This window comes from Ranitomeya imitator, chromosome 4 (assembly GCF_032444005.1).
Source record: "Ranitomeya imitator isolate aRanImi1 chromosome 4, aRanImi1.pri, whole genome shotgun sequence".
NCBI lineage: Eukaryota > Metazoa > Chordata > Amphibia > Anura > Dendrobatidae > Ranitomeya > Ranitomeya imitator.
In genome coordinates this window covers 307,623,788-307,641,668 of record NC_091285.1, presented here as the reverse complement: position 1 = coordinate 307,641,668, position 17,881 = coordinate 307,623,788, and the positions used below count along the sequence as shown (strand labels likewise).

General features: G+C 42.7%; 1 protein-coding gene across 4 annotated transcripts in view; it reads right to left on the bottom strand.

Moving 5' to 3' along the window:
• The window catches only part of MDFIC (MyoD family inhibitor domain containing), a 198,338-nt gene that overhangs the window by 97,156 nt on the left and 83,301 nt on the right, over positions 1-17,881 (bottom strand). The gene's annotated exons all lie outside the window — the stretch shown is intronic.

Sequence of the window (17,881 nt, the reverse complement as noted above, 5' to 3'; positions counted from 1 at the left end):
CAGCATAGGCAGTAACAGACTTCTTCAGTGTCTCTCAGCCGGGGTTCACAAGAAGGAAGATGATGCAGGCGTCCTCCCTCAAGCCTACCATAACAACGTCAGTAGCAAACCTCTACTTCATATTGTGAATTTTTGCCTGAAGTTGTGTCATCCTAGCCTACCTCTCCTGCTTCGCCAGCTTCCTCTCGAAAAAGCCTCATGCACACAATAAACCATAGTTACAGAGCTTGTATGAAGTAGAAATGGATCAATGCATTTCTATATGGCACCTTAAGATCTCCAAAAGCTGATGTAAAATGGTCTCCTATAGCAGTGGTTCCAAAATTAGAGGGGTACTTGCTGCCGCCTCAGGGGGTAGGCTGAGTGGAAAAAAAAATTCCAGCAATGTTTCATTCATAGATTCAAGCATACCGATGTGTGAGGCAACAAGCACAGCTCAGGAAGCCAGATGTCCTCTCATACGGTGTCTTGCTGTTGACTCCTCATCAGGATCATCCTGCTCTACAATTCGGTCTTGTTCTTAGCGGGACCACCCCTTTCATAACTGGTCACAGGCAAGTAATAACCAGCTGCATGGTCGTGTGACTAATGGGCTGAGCATCATCCCAATGGAATTTGTGACATTTCGTCCATCAATCAGCAAACCCTGCAGCAAAATCAGTGACCTCTGTGGTCTGGTGACTGGACAGAAGTGAAGGTGCTGATGTACCAGATAAGTTAAACCTTATTTTATAATGAGCATTTCCCTCTGGCAGATTTTCAGGAGTTTAAAACCACTTTAAAAAGGACAGAGACCTTTTTAATTTTTACAATTTTGTTTTTACTTCCCCCCTCACTTTTTTTATTTCTTCATTAACCAATCCGTGTGAAAACTTGTTTTCAACAGGCCGCAGCTGCTGCTGATAGGAGTCGCTGCGCAGAATGGTATAATATGCTGTTTGACAACGGCATTTATATGGTTAAACTGCAGAAATCGGAGCTAGCTCAGGTCACTGCAGCTACAGGTAGATGCCCAGCTATGTAAGGGTATGTCCACATGGCTTTATCTTTATGATCAAAAACGATGAGTATTTCAAGCAGACACAAATTTAGGAAATACTCATGTTTTCTTAAGGCTTTTTTTTCCTCTCAAGCATTTCTTGTTAAGATTTTGCAATTTTAAGCAATTTTGAAATCCACTAAGCAATGAATAGAACACCTCAAGCAAATAGGACTCAAAAAACACTTTGAAACACAGAATAAAACCTACCCAGACAATTTTGTAGCTATCACATGGACTTCTATTGTAAAGGCGAACGCAGCTGAAAAAAATATTTATGAACCACGTGCAACATACTGAAGAATTTGACACAACATTTTTTTTTTTTAACTTGTGGTATACAAGCCAAAAAAAAGGGATTTAAAATATTTGTACTTTCAAGTATGTAATATGCATACATTTTACACAGGCGTGCACAACGTCGCCAGAAAGCATTTCTATCAGAACACCATACTAAGGACCTGTCACTTGCTCCAAAATTAGGGTTCAACACCTTGTAAAACTTCCTGAGCTCCTGATTCTGCTGCTCATTCCATTGCAAAGATATTCACATCTGTTGCTTTTGTAGCACAGCATGTTTAATCTATACGTAAAGACCAACGACATATGCTTTCAGGGCTTTCTGTGTGCAGACACAGTGAGGGCTGGACTGGACATCTGGCAATTCTGGCAAATGCCAGATGGGCAGCTGCCAGCTGCGGGCCGCTCCTTTACTCCAGTTTGAACATGCAAACCATCTCCCTGGCGCAGAGATTAACGCCACTCGTGACCAGACCTTCACATCTTCCTGTCCGCATTCAGTACATGAAGGAAAAAGGAGGGCACAACACCGATGCAGCCAGTCAGTGTAATCACTTTTCTACTTCCCCGGGAACATGCAGTGAAGGTGGGTGTAAGTACTCAGATTTCACTGACGCATGGCCAGGGAGGTAGCAGTGATGCCGGACTCGGCCAGCAACAAAGTGCTGACATTAACTTCGCTTTTGAAAATCATGTCACTCACGCCCACAGGGTTGTGCTTACACAACAAGAGTGAGGATTCGTCCAGGGAAATCAATACCCGCTAATTAATTAGTTACCCACAGATTTACGTAGCGCGAGAGCAGGTCCAACCCCTTCTCACTCCCTATGTTCCTCGTAACACCTATACACTCCTCCGGGGCAAGGGGCAGTTCTAGCGGTGTCAGCACTGGCTCTCTATTGATGTCATGCCATCCCTGTGGATAATCTTTGCTGGCTTCACCGACCTTGCTTTTGGACCAACACAGACATCCGGAGGAAGTGAGAGTTGCAGCTGCTCCTTCGGATATCAGTTACGTCCAAAGGAGGGGAGAGTGAAGCAGCCACTGAATTGCCATAGGGATCGCCTAAAACAGTGCCGACACCGTAGGCGAGTATAAAAGTGTTACTGGTTTTACTGGGTGGAATAAAATAATGGTGATTGAGAAGGGGTTGTCCGAGTAGCGGACAACCTCTACAATTTTACATTTATCAGCAACAAAAAGGGGCTAATGATAATGTAGAAAAAGGGTGCAATATAGTCATGATGGTGGTTTATGGAGTTTTGCACATTTACCGTAAGTGTAGTCAATGCACCTCAAACGGGTGTTACGAAGCTCCTAATGATTTCCATCCTAAATTACCATTTATTAACCTAATAGCTTTTCTCATATGCTTTAATTAAAAAGTCTGTACTGCTCCCTCTATAATCTAAAGACTTTACCTTTTTTTTTCCCCATTTCCTTTTGGATGATGTTCCGTTTGAGAATTCCCACTAGACTCTCAAATGAGTTGTCATCAGTAGTCAGTGCCGCTGTTTCTGTTCGCACCCTGAAATTAACTGTCATCCTGAAATACTATATATATATATATATATATATATATATATATATATATATATATATATATATATATATATATATATATATATATATATATATATATATATATATATATATATATATATATATATATATATATATATATATATATATATATACAGTGGGGCAAAAAAGTATTTAGTCAGTCAGCAATAGTGCAGGTTCCACCACTTAAAAAGATGAGAGGCGTCTGTAATTTACATCATAGGTAGTCCTCAACTATGGGAGACAAACTGAGAAAAAAAAACCCAGAAAATCACATTGTCTGTTTTTTTAACAATTTATTTGCATATTATGGTGGAAAATAAGTATTTGGTCAGAAACAAACAATCAAGATTTCTGGCTCTCACAGACCTGTAACTTCTTCTTTAAGAGTCTCCTCTTTCCTCGACTCATTACCTGTAGTAATGGCACCTGTTTAAACTTGTTATCAGTATAAAAAGACACCTGTGCACACCCTCAAACAGTCTGACTCCAAACTCCACTATGGTGAAGACCAAAGAGCTGTCAAAGGACACCAGAAACAAAATTGTAGCCCTGCACCAGGCTGGGAAGACTGAATCTGCAATAGCCAACCAGCTTGGAGTGAAGAAATCAACAGTGGGAGCAATAATTAGAAAATGGAAGACATACAAGACCACTGATAATCTCCCTCGATCTGGGGCTCCACGCAAAATCCCACCCCGAGGGGTCAGAATGATCACAAGAACGGTGAGCAAAAATCCCAGAACCACGCGGAGGGCTTAGTGAATGAACTGCAGAGAGCTGGGACCAATGTAACAAGGCCTACCATAAGTAACACACTACGCCACCATGGACTCAGATCCTGCAGTGCCAGACGTGTCCCACTGCTTAAGCCAGTACATGTCCGGGCCCGTCTGAAGTTTGCTAGAGAGCATTTGGATGATCCAGAGGAGTTTTGGGAGAATGTCCTATGGTCTGATGAAACCAAACTGGAACTGTTTGGTAGAAACACAACTTGTCGTGTTTGGAGGAAAAAGAATACTGAGTTGCATCCATCAAACACCATACCTACTGTAAAGCATGGTGGTGGAAACATCATGCTTTGGGGCTGTTTCTCTGCAAAGGGGCCAGGACGACTGATCCGGGTATATGAAAGAATGAATGGGGCCATGTATCGTGAGATTTTCAGTGCAAACCTCCTTCCATCAGCAAGGGCATTGAAGATGAAACGTGGCTGGGTCTTTCAACATGACAATGATCCAAAGCATACCGCCAGGGCAACGAAGGAGTGGCTTCGTAAGAAGCATTTCAAGGTCCTGGAGTGGCCTAGCCAGTTTCCAGATCTCAACCCTATAGAAAACCTTTGGAGGGAGTTGAAAGTCCGTGTTGCCAAGCGAAAAGCCTAAAACATCACTGCTCTAGAGGAGATCTGCATGGAGGAATGGGCCAACATACCAACAACAGTGTGTGGCAACCTTGTGAAGACTTACAGAAAACGTTTGACCTCTGTCATTGCCAACAAAGGATATATTACAAAGTATTGAGATGAAATTTTGTTTCTGACCAAATACTTATTTTCCACCATAATATGCAAATAAATTGTTACAAAAACAGACAATGTGATTTTCTGGATTTTTTTTTCTCAGTTTGTCTCCCATAGTTGAGGTCTACCTATGATGTACATTATAGACGCCTCTCATCTTTTTAAGTGGTGGAACTTGCACTATTGCTGACTGACTAAATACTTTTTTGCCCCACTGTATATATATATATATATATATATATATATATATATATATATATATATATATATATATATATATATATATATACTAGATGGCAGCCCGATTCTAAAGAATCGGGAGTCTAGAATCCATATATACTTGAAATTCGGCAGGAGCTTGAAGAGCAACGTCACTGGGCCCGCCTCCACGCAGTAGAAACTTGCTGTGAGGTAAAAATTCAAAAATCACACCAAAATGGCGGGCGGAGTGTGTCACAGTACGGCACGTTTCTGATTGGTCGCTCGCAGCAGGCGGCAACCAATCAGACACTGGACACTGTTGACGTCACTTATCTCCGGACATTAGCTCCGGACAAAGCCACGGAAGTTGGCACAAATTGCAGGAAGTAGTATTCTAGGCAATTATATAATATATATATATATATATATATATATATATATATATATATATATATATATATATATATATATATATATGTTTTTTGTTTTTTTTGGTGCAACTGGTAATGGGGCCCAATTTCCATCTCTAAAACAGGTGGAACTGTCCATTGTGACAAGCTATTGAACGACATAGGGCACATGTACTGTTCCTGCACAGGGGTCCTTTTCTGTTTGTGTTTGCCTGTGGCGTCACCAGTGACATCCATTCAGGGTCTGGGCCATTCCCTGCTCTACTGAGCATGCATCGTTTGTTAATTACGACGTATGAACAGTAGGATCTTGTCATTGTGCAGTAGTCTTCTCAGTACAGTGACAGTGTGCTCCCTTGCCAGCTCTAATTAGAAGTGATGAGCCGGAAAGAGAGTGCACTGTTAGTGTGCACTGTAAGGAGAGAACAGGGAAAGCAGAGATGAGCGCTGACCCCAATAGTGAGGTCATTTTCGTGGGTGGAGCTGGTCCATGCTCGCCACGTTCCTTCCTTGACTGACAGCTGGTTGTCAGTCAAAGTGCCCAGGTGCATTTACAGCTGCCACTCTCACTGCTGTGGGCAGTGACTATAATTGCTCCTGGCACGCCTGCATGACAAAGCAGGTGGGTCCTGGGAGAAAAAGTTTATTTTGTCCCGTGTGCTGCACTTTTAGTACAACTGCTGGACTCTTTGATAATGCTATTAACCTGCAGATTAACCCTATATCTGCAGGTAAATAGTTATATGACATGACAGATTCCCTTTAAATGTCAGTGTTATTCTGACTTCACAGCAGTTTGTATTCTATAAATGTGATATATATTATGAGTGATCCACAAAAATGACGAACAATTATCACATTCACTTCATAGCAGGTGGGGCTGTGTGCTCTCATGCCAGGGCTGAATTTGAGTCCCAGTCCGACCCTGGACACAGTCAATGACCGCTCTGCAGCTGATCTAGCAGTCTCAGATGCTGTCGTGCTGTGAAAGCTCATACACCCAGAAAACATCATGAAAAACGGCTTAGTTGGTCTGTAAGCAGAGATTTCACATACTGTACTTCAAAATCAACAAATGTAAAAAAAGAGATGAGAGAATCGCTTCATGCAACTGCAGTCCAGGTCAGTGCTCTCTGGTCATGGACAGGTGATTCACAAATTTCCTTATCTTCTGGGATCTTGAACTCAGCATATGGTTAGATGGGCAGGCAAGATACCATCTGTGCATCGTGAGCAACACCGATGACGTCATGCCAAGCTAGATAATCAAACAGCATGCCGAGGAATCCATGGCCAGAAAGCATTGCGGGAAGCGATCCACTCATCTCTAAGTGTGACTCTCTCTGCAATGGACTCACACAGTGCAAAAAATAGCAGAATCAGGAGGACTAAGGGATTTTACAGTGTATGTATTATTCAATTTTTTTTGACAAATGAAAGGTCCTGAACCTGTCACCAGAAAAAAACATTAATCTGCAGAGGGTTAGTCAGCAGGGTAATAGCGTTATAATGCTGGCCGACATCTGCACGTAGCCGAACGCTGCAGGGAGAAAATAAACTTTGTTCTCAGCAATGTTCCAGTTTTAGTCACCGCTCTGAGAATAGATAATGGCGGCAGTAACTGTGCCTACAGCCCTTCCTGACACTGGCTGTGCATTTGGGATGGCTTTCAGTCAGGGTCGGGGGGGTGCGGTTACAGCCGCCATTATGTATTCTCACAGCGATGACTGAAATAGCGCCACCCCGGGACTGAAACAGGACGTCAGGAGCAGGCGTGACCAGCCCCCACAGACAGCGGTCACTCATCAAGCGTGACTGGGCTGTGGGCGGGGCTGTGCTGGCCTGCTGGGATGATTGTGCGGAGGACGCCGGGGGTCTGCGTGCCGACGCCGGGGGTCTGCGTGCCGGCATGTGCGTGCCGGCGTGGGGGGTCTGCTGCGGGGGGTTGTCGTGTGTGTGTGTGTGTGTGTGTGTGTAGGCATCGTCTGATGGGACTACAAGTCCCATCAGGCTCTGCCTGCTACACTGACAGTGAGTGACACATTAGCCAATGATGGAACAGTAGTAGTCCAATCATCCGGCTAATGTGTTGAATGTAAAAAAAAAAAAAAACACATACATACATACATACATACATACATACAACACACACCATATGTTGCAACATGTGAAAACATGCAACACATGTGACATGCACCATGCGACGACATGCAATATGCACCATGCGACATGCACCGTGTGGCGACATGCACCATGCGACGACACGCACCATGCAACGGCATGCACCATGCGACGACATGCGGCGACATGCACCATGTGACGACATGCATCGTGACGACATGCACCATGCGACGACATGCAAAATGCACCATGTGGCCACATGCACCATGTGGCAACATGCGACATGCACCATGCGGCGACATGCGACATGCACCATGCAGCGACATGCACCATGCGACGACATGCACCATGCAATGACATGCAACATGCACCATGCGACGACATGCGGCGACATGCACCAGAATGCGACATGGAGGAAAAAAGGTTTAAGCATAATAACAGACGCGGATTCTTTACTGTAAGAGCAGTGAGACTATGGAACTCTCTGCCGTATGATGTTGTAATGAGTGATTCATTACTTAAATTTAAGAGGGGACTGTGTTATGATCTGGTAATTCAGTACCACAATGGACATAGAAGTCAGAGCACATACAGTGACCTGACAATAACCCAAAAATATAGAACGAGCTCTGAGACGTGGAAACTCTGCTGACCGCAATCCCTAATCCTCTCCAACCACACTAGAGGCAGCCGTGGATTGCGCCTAACGCTCCCTATGCAACTCGGCACAGCCTGAGAAACTAGCTAGCCTGAAGATAGAAAATAAGCCTACCTTGCCTCAGAGAAATACCCCAAAGGAAAAGGCAGCCCCCACATATAATGACTGTGAGTTAAGATGAAAAGACAAACGTAGAGATGAAATAGATTTAGCAAAGTGAGGCCCGACTTTCTGAACAGAGCGAGGATAGGAAAGGTAACTTTGCGGTCAACACAAAACCCTACAAACAACCACGCAAAGGGGGCAAAAAGACCCTCCGTACCGAACTAACGGCACGGAGGTACACCCTCTGCGTCCCAGAGCTTCCAGCAAGCAAGAAAAAACAAATAAGCAATGCTGGACAGAAAAAACAGCAAACAAAATAGCAAAAGCGGAACTTAGCTATGCAGAGCAGCAGGCCACAGGAACGATCCAGGAGGAGACAGGTCCAATACTAGAACATTGACTGGAGGCCAGGATCAAAGCACTAGGTGGAGTTAAATAGAGCAGCACCTAATGACTTCACCACATCACCTGAGGAAGGAAACTCAGAAGCCGCAGTACCACTCTCCTCCACCAACGGAAGCTCACAGAGAGAATCAGCCGAAGTACCACTTGTGACCACAGGAGGGAGCTCTGCCACAGAATTCACAACAGGACTGGATACCTTTCTGGAAAAGTATAATGTTACAGGGCATAACTAGATTCCTTGATAGGGCGTTGATCCAGGGAACTAGTCTGATTGCCGTATGTGGAGTCGGGAAGGATTTTTTTTCCCCAGTGTGGAGCCTACTCTTTGCCACATGGGTTTTTTTTGCCTTCCTCCGGATCAACATGTTAGGGCATGTTAGGTTAGGCTATGGGTTGAACTAGATGTACTTATAGGTGGCTTTCCTTCATAGGATGCTGCCCTTCCCGTGGTTGTTCCTGCCCGGGGAAAGGCCTGGCTATTCACTGCTTGCGTCGAGAAACACGTGATGGTGTCTCCGCAGCTTCTTTACTTGCATTTGCATATTTCCCATAAGCGATGGGGGCAGTGTTCTGGAATCACTGCGTTGAGAAACACGTGATGGTGTCTCCGCAGTGTTGGATGTTTTGGTCTCCCCGAGGCCAATCATCTGTGCCTGTATAGATGTACTTATAGTCTCCCTTCAACCTTAATAACTATGTAACTATGGGGCACGCGACAACATGCGACATGCGTCATTGGACATGCGACAACATGCGACATGGGACATGCGACAACATGGGACATGCGACAGCTGATGCGACCGCTCTCCAGGGGCCCCAGGAATACAATGATGGAAGGTATCCTTCCACAATGTATTCCTACTCCCCTGTGAGAAAATAGTCCCTAGTCTCACCTTATGCCATTGCTGTGTGAGAAATTTTCCCACGCAGCAATTGGCATAAAGTGAGACCAGTGAACTAGAGCAGAGGTGTCAAACTGCATTCCTCGAGGGCTGCAAACAGGTCATGTTTTCAGGATTTCCTTGTACTGCAGAGGTGATAATTTAATCACCTACACACATAATGATTGCAGCACCTTGTGCAATGCTAAGGAAATCTTGAAAACACGCATGGTTTGCGGCCCTCGAGGAATGCAGTTTGACACCCCTGAACTAGAGTAACCTCAGTGATGCCCTGCAGGAGCCATTGTCTCCTGTCAGTGTGTCACTGAAGGTCCTATAGAGCAGTGAGATCACCCAATGTCATTGTTCTATAGGGGAGATCGTCGTGGGACACTCGTTATTAATTGGACTACGGCGGACAGGTAGTATATGGTTTATTATTTTACGTTTTTTGCAGGCGCTGAAGTATGGCAAGTATGGTGAAATTAAGAATAATAAAATACTTTTTTCTGGCTGTGTCTTGATTTTGTTTTTAACTCTTTCACTACTCTAGGATTAATAATGGATAGGCGTCTTATTGACTCCTCTCCATTATTAACCCGGCTTAATGTCACCTTACAATAGCAAGGTGACATTAACCCCTTATTACCCCATATCCCAACGCTACACGGGAGTGGGAAGAGAGGGGCTAAGTGCTGGAATTAGCGCATCTTACAGGGGGGGCAATATCCATGGCCCCTCTCTAGGCTATGAATATCAGCCCGCAGCTGTCTGCGTAGCCTTTCTGGCTATAAAATATAAGGGGACCCCACGTCAGCGGGAGCCCATGCCGTTTTTTTCCACTTTCTTCTTTTTTTTTTTTTTTTTTTTAATTCAACGTTCATTAAGGCCTCTTTCACTTTTACGTAGGTACGGGTCCCTTGCTATGCGACGTACCAACGCATCCGCTGCCCATTCTGAAGTGCAGGGAGGAGGGGGCGGAGTTTTTGCCACTCATGCGCGGTAGAAAATGGCGGGCGCAACGGCCAAAAAAACGTTCACTTGAACGTTTTTTCGTGCCGACGGTCCACCAAAACACGACGGATCCGTAGCACGACAGATGCGACGTGTGGCCATCCGTCGCAATCCGTCGCTAATGCAAGTCTATGGGTAAAAACGCATCCTGCGAGCACATTTGCAGGATCCGTTTTTTCCACTGGATCGGTTTTTTTCCGCTGGATCCGTTTTGTTATGCTGGATCCCTATGGGAGGTGGAGCCGCATATTCATCACTGTAATGGGCGGCACCACGTGACCGCTCATACAGGAGAAGCTGCGGCGAGGAGAGGAAGCAGCGAGGGAGCCGGGTAAGTATTTTATTAACAGCGGGGGGGGGAAAGGGGGGGCCAATAGACTGAGCACCTTTCTCCCGAACCTACTGGTTAACGACCAAATGGGATTTACTCAAGGGAGACAACCCTCAGACGCTACGAGGAGATCTATAAATGCCATCAGATACGCCAATTCTACCAAAACTCCCACAACACTAATTTCTCTTGACGCCGAGAAGGCCTTCGATCGACTTGATTGGTGCTTTCTCCGGCACACTCTCTTTAAATTTGGGTTCAACCAACAACTAGTGACCACCATTATGGCCCTTTATTCCAACCCAAGCGCAAAAATACTATCCAATAATCACACCTCTAACTCTTTTTCCATCACAAACGGCACTAGACAGGGGTGCCCCCTGTCTCCCTTACTATTTAACCTAGCCCTAGAACCCCTAGCCGTACGAATACGAAATAATGAACAAATTAAAAGGTATACATACCCGACATAAAGAACACAAAATCAGCCTTTTTGCTGATGACATCATATTGACGCTAACTGATTCTCAGACCTATCATATTCACGAACGCTAATTCTCAGACCTATCCAACTACAAAATCAACCAGTCAAAATCCAATATTCTTCCCCTCAACCTTGAAACCAACCAAATAGAGGCAATAAAGAAAATGTCATCTCTAAATTGGTGTGACAAAGAAATTCCCTATTTAGGAATCTCTCTTTGTAGTAACCTCCAGTACATGATAAAGGCAAACTTGAGTAAAATAACTGACTCAATAAGCAAGGTTTGTGCAAATTTCAAAGAGAAAGAGCTTTCATGGTGGGGGAAGAATTACACTCTAAAAACATTTATGCTCCCAAAAATTCTTTATGTCCTCCGATGTCTTCCTTTACCCATACCCGCCATCTTTTGACAAATAGAAGAGCCAGAACCTCTACCCTTTCATTATATAAGAAAAAAAAGTAACGGGGGCATGGGCCTTCCCAACATCACTGCACATTACCAAACCTTGCTGATCAAACAGAGCGCCCATTGGATTCTTCAACAGGACTTTCCAGTCTTCTTCTAGATCTAAAACTTTGTGGACTTTGAGGTATGCTTAGGTTCATTATTTTTGGAAGGTCTAATTATGCCCTAAGTTTCAGCTTTCTCACAAAAAGCATAACATTTTTGTATTTGTTGACACTTGATTGAATCCATCTTACCATCCACATACTGCATTTTCCAGTGTCAAGAGGAAGCTAAGCAGCCACAAATCATCACGTAGCCATTGTTACAGAACCGCAGCACAGAACTAGGATAGAAGGGAGAAAACTGACCCTGCACTGAATCTAAGCTGATACCCTACGATGGAGTGGGCAATCCATTCCTAGCGAATAGACCCACCGACGATCCTAGGGTAAACTCAAGCGAAGACCTATAGATAGGGGAAAGGAGGTCCCTGAAAGATCTAAGGACTGGGTATAAAAACAGGTCACCTCCTAATAGAAAACACAGAGAAGGCTGCAGAAACAAACTGAAAACAGAAACTAAATATAGCAGAACCAAAGATCCCAGAACTGCACAATATCAAACACAGAAAGCTAACAAAGCACCTAGCCAGAACTCTAGCGGATTAACACTGTTGTACAGCAAGGAATGGGAGGCAGGTGCTGGGTAATAAAGGGTAATACAATCACCTGAGCTAAGACAATGTATGTTTGTATCTTATTTACTTGTTTAGCCGCATTGCTTCCTGTGAGCTCATTGTAATTAACTTGGATAACCCCTTTGAATTTCCAAAAAAAAAGAAAGTAACCTCTGCAGAAAATGGTGAAGCAATTAATAAAACTGAAGGGAACAGATTTATCAACAAGTTCTGGCACTATGTAAAACATGTTATTAATTTGAGTGATGTCTAAAGCTTACTGAGGTGCATGACAAGTGTCTGCAGTTCTTGAGACTGTTCTAAAATAGATACAAGTCTTGGCCTGTTTTTACTTGGTTCCCTTTTTTCTAGGACAGGATCACAAATGGTGTTGCACCACAAACGCTGTGAGAGAATCTCACATGTAAAAGACACAGTAAAACAGCATTTTAGTATTTGTTGTGATATTGCTTGAAATTTCAATTAAAAAAAAAAAATGTAGAAAATATTCCGATACCTACTTTCATAAAAAAAAAAAAAAAAAAAAAAAAAAAAAAAAACACTTTGTGCAGTATTCAATGACAAGATATATCCCTAGTAGCGATGAGCGAGTATGCTCATTACTCGGGTTTTCCGAGCATGCTCGGGTGGTCTCCGAGTATTTTGGTGTGCTTGGAGATTTAGTTTTCATTGCTGCAAAGGGTGGATAAAAATCAATATTTAAAAAAAATAAATAAAAAAAAAAAAAAAAATCGGATTTTTTTTATTTAAAATCGGATTTTTTTTTATTTAAAATCGGATTTTTTTTTTTATTTAAAATCGGATTTTTTTTATTTAAATCGGATTTTTTTCAATAAACTGCTTTTTGAGGAAAATATTTTACCATCCAAAGGTTCTTCCATCATGAGATAAAGCTGAGTTGTTTAACTCAGTAGAATAAAGGCTGTATATGTGTAACATTCACAATGCCATGCTCTTCCAGAGGTTTCTGTAGGATTAGTGGGCAGTTTCTCTCCTATATTATCACAGACGCTCGCTTTACTTACGCAGTTCTCAAAACTGAATTTGACTCCGCAGAGGTCCCAGCCTCTTCTTCACGGCAAAAAATGTTACAACATGAACAGAGTTGAGAAAAAGACCTTAATCCTATTGTTCTACAAACCTATGAATACAGAATCAACCCCTTCAGTGCCAAGTCCAAGAAGTTAGACAATATGTTTCTGATTGGAGTGGAATAGATCTGCACAACACAAGAAGAATGTGAATCTAAGTGTGAGGAGGAAGAAGGGCAAGCAGACAAGAAAATGAAAGTGAAACTTTGAGCACAATACTGCAGGATAGCCACAGACAGACAGGTCTGGATCTGTTTGTGTGTACGATCTGAGGTTTATTACATTCTTTCCTTATAATGGCAGCAGGCCTAAAAAGAGACCCAGTTTGGGAATATTTTAATGAAGCTCCTTCGCCTATCGGTAAAGGCAGGCATGCGTGCCAAATGCAAACGATGCAACAAAGAGATGCAAGGCCTGGTGGCGCGAATGAGGCAACATCATGAGAAGTGCGGTGATGAAGATGACCAAAGAAACACTTCTGAACAGGCAGGATCTTCAGGTTGGTAAACATTTTTATTGAATCCTATTTCTAAAGACTGAACTGTCATGTGTGAGAAAAATTATATTTCTTATTATTACTGCATGTTACTGTCATTTGGTACAGTTATGAAGAAAAACAAATATTCCTTTTGGGGCAGGGGCAGTGATGTGTTGTGTACAATAAGCAGAAATTGTATAAACAATAAAATAAGAGCATTGACTTTTTTTGTTTAGGGGAATTCATGGATTCTGGAGACTAGATAAGAAAGAGAGGGGGCACCACAGATTCCAAGGGATCCAACCAGGTCTATATAATATGAACCATTTCAAAAAAGAAGAGAAAGAAATAGACCAAAAATCGGGGATCACCGGAGGCACGGATCAAGTAAAAAAAGGCAAATTTTATTCAAAAGTGTATAAACGGACACAGAAAACCACATAGAGCACACATTAAAAACATTTAAAACATTGGTCATCCATGTGACCTATACATGGTACACTTAGGCCCAAAATAGAGCCATCCCCCTGTATGAACCAACTCCCCAGTATCAATAGATGACAAATATAAAGAAAATCCTAACTATTACCGAGTGTGATGTCTATGTGAACAGCACCTTATTTTATCATACAAAAAATATATTGAAAAAGAGAGCTAAATGGCAAGTACACAAATAGTCATATAGCTACCACATTCAGCATATGTCACAATGACTTGTAAGGAGATCCACAATGCCTAGATGCACCATATTATAGTGAAGGCAGTATCCATGGTGCAAACACATAAAAAAAAAAAAAAAAAAAAAGAGTCATCTAGACATGAACCCCAATTGCCATAGAAATAAATAAAGATACATATGGAGGTGCAGATAACCAGCCCAGCTGAGGGCACAATCAGGTTCAAAGACTAATAAATCTATTAGCAGAGTAAGTACGAGACTCAATGTGCCAAAGCTGCAGAGACTCCCATGCTGAAGAGGCATGCACACAGTTACCAAAGCCTCTGGGGCTAGATGACCAAAGCTCAATCACGGCATGTAAAATAGAGCCAAGGGCTGCTGGACACACTCAGGACCACCTGGGGAGTGGAGACAGGGGGTACGCTGACCCGACGCGTGTCGCCACACTCAGTGGCTTCGTCAGGATTCTGGAGACTATCCACCTCCAAGATCACATCATCCTGTTCCACAGTTTCAGAGTTATCCATCCAGGATAGTGCTTCATTAGCAGCAGCAGCATCATCAGACACCCACAGCCACATATCACCATCACCCAAAAGGAAGAAAAAACCTTTACCTTCTGGAACCACCATAGATAGGTTTGTGATGAGAACTAGCAGATTAGAAAAAGAGTTGATTGATGAAAAAATTGCCCAGTTTATTTATGCAACAACTCTTCTTTCCGTCTGACTGAGAACCCACATTTCATTAATATGGTTCAGTCACTGAGACCAGGATACAGTCCACCCAGCAGAGCTGATGTTGCAGGGAAACTGCTGGATCACGTGTATGACAGAGAAATGGAGCAATGTGCAACAGCTCTGGAGGGTAAAATTGTTAACCTAAGTATTGATGGGTGGAGTAATGTCCACAATGATCCTATTGTATGTGCTTGTATAACAACAGAAGAAGGTAAAGTCTTCCTTGCACAAACAACTGATATGTCAGGAAATGCACACACAGCAGAATACTTACAAGAAGTGGCAGTAAAAGCTATAACGACATGTGAACAAAAATTCAAATGTCTAGTACGCAGTTTGGTCACTGACAATGCTGCAAACGTATCCAAGATGAGAAGAGATTTAGAAGAGCAGGGAGGGAATACAAAGCTGCTAATAACATATGGTTGCAGTGCTCATTTGCTGCACCTCTTAGCCAAAGACTTAAGTGTTCCAGAAATAAAGGCTAATGTTGTTGAAATTGCTAAATACTTCCGTAATAATCATTTTGCTGCAGCAGCTCTGAAAAGGATGGGTGGAAATAAGCTAACTCTCCCACAAGATGTTAGATGGAACTCTGTGGTGGACTGTTTTGAGCAGTATATCAAAAACTGGCCTATTCTGATGACACTTTGTGAAGAAAATCGAGATAAAATAGATGGCACTGTCACGGCCAAAATCCTCAACATTGGGCTTAAGAGAAATGTTGAACATATGCTGAGCTTCCTGAAACCCAACTCTCAAGCTTTAAACAAAATACAGAAAAATAGCTGTTTTATTGCGGATGCTGTTGAAATTTGGAAGGAACTGAGTGAACACTTAAAAACAGAACTACACATGGACAGAATTAAATTACAAGCAGTAAACAAACGAATGGGACAAGCACTGACTCCAGCTCATTTTTTGGCAAATATTGTCAATATCCAATATCAGGGTCAAAACCTAAGTGCTGAGGAAGAGGAGTTAGCTATGACATGGGTATCCAGCAATCATCCATCTTTAATGCCAACTATAATAAACTTCAGAGCTAAGGGGGAACCATTCAAGAAATATGTGTTTGCTGAAGATATTTTAAGGAAGGTCACACCAGTAAACTGGTGGAAGTCACTTAAGCGCTTGGATTTAGAGACTGTTCAAGTAATGATTTCACTTTTAACAGCAGTAGCTTCTTCTGTAGGCGTTGAAAGAATATTCTCTTCCTTTGGACTCATTCATTCTAAATTGAGAAATCGGTTGGGACCCAATAAAGCAGGAAAGCTTGTTTTTCTTTTCCAGATTATGAATAGGAACAAAGAAGAAGATGATGATGAAGATGACAACAAGTGAGCTACAGAGGACAGCAGGGACAGAAGTATTTAAGTTTTTCATGTGTCGGCTGGGCTGACAGTCTAAGTTTCTTATAATATATATATATATTTTGTTTAGCCAAATTAGTTAACAAACATGGATGTTTGTTTAAGCACATAACTTATGCTGTAATGTTGTTATTGTTTCAGTTGAATAAATCTATTTAAATTGTTATTAAGGTCAGGATTATTTTTCTCCTTCCCAAGTACAACAGAACAGTGGTGTCCAAATATGAATGATTAACCCATTAAACTGGGGAGAAAAAAGTAATATAAAAAGTGATTCTAAAAATCTTCATCTACTTGCATGTTAAAGTAGCAAGAACTAGTTTAGGTAGAAACTTTGATTTAAATCAAGCCTTACTGACTAGTGATTTAAATCGTGATTTAAATCGTGATTTAAATCAGTTAGATTTAAATCAAATCCACCCTGTTGCTGCAGCTGCATGATTTGCGGCTGTTAGACAGCCTGAATACATGTGGGAATTGCCTGTTTGTTCGGGAATTCCCACATGTATTCAGCCTGTCTTGCAACCGCAAATCATGCAGCTGCAGCGATGAAAACTAAATCTCCGAGCATTCACAAATACTCAGAGACCACCCGAGCGTGCTCGGAAAAACCCGAGTAACGAGTATACTCGCTCATCACTAATCCCTAGTGAAGCTGAAGGGAAAACTAACACCAAAAGAAGTGAGGAGAGTAGTGGTTCTCAAACTGTGAGGCAACCATTGCGAATGGGTCCAACAACTTTTCACAAGAAACCATATGCTCTCTGGTTAGAGAATTTTTTTCAGTAGCAGAGTGGAGCCCAAGATAGTAGTTGCAAAAAAAAAAACAAGAATAATACTCACCCCCCCCCCCCCCCCTCTAGCGTTGGCTTCCCATCGCTGCTTTGGGGTCTGTCTTTTGGCTGTAGGCAGCAGCACCATTATGACTACAGCGTGCATCACCCATTTAGTCAGTCTCTGAGATCAGCTGCTTATGTCATCAACAAAAGTGCTGCTAAGCTCAGTGGTGGTCTGCAGCGGTGATCCATGTATTAGTTGTAACATCACCACTGCAGAAAAAACACAGACACTGGAGCAGCAGGAGGAAGCTGGCTCCAGACCGAGGGAGGGTGACAAATATCTCTTAGTTTTTTACTGCTATCTAATCGGTTGGAGTCCACTTCATGCGAAGTGTGGAAAAGCCCTTCAAATGGGTTGTCCGCTACTCAAACAACTTCTTTTGAATTGCTATGATTCCTCCAAGTAAAACAATCCCGCCTACACTCAACTCGGATGCTGGAGCCATTCCAGCAATGTCAAAACTGGTTCTCCCGGGGCTCGGGTGACATTATGTCATGCG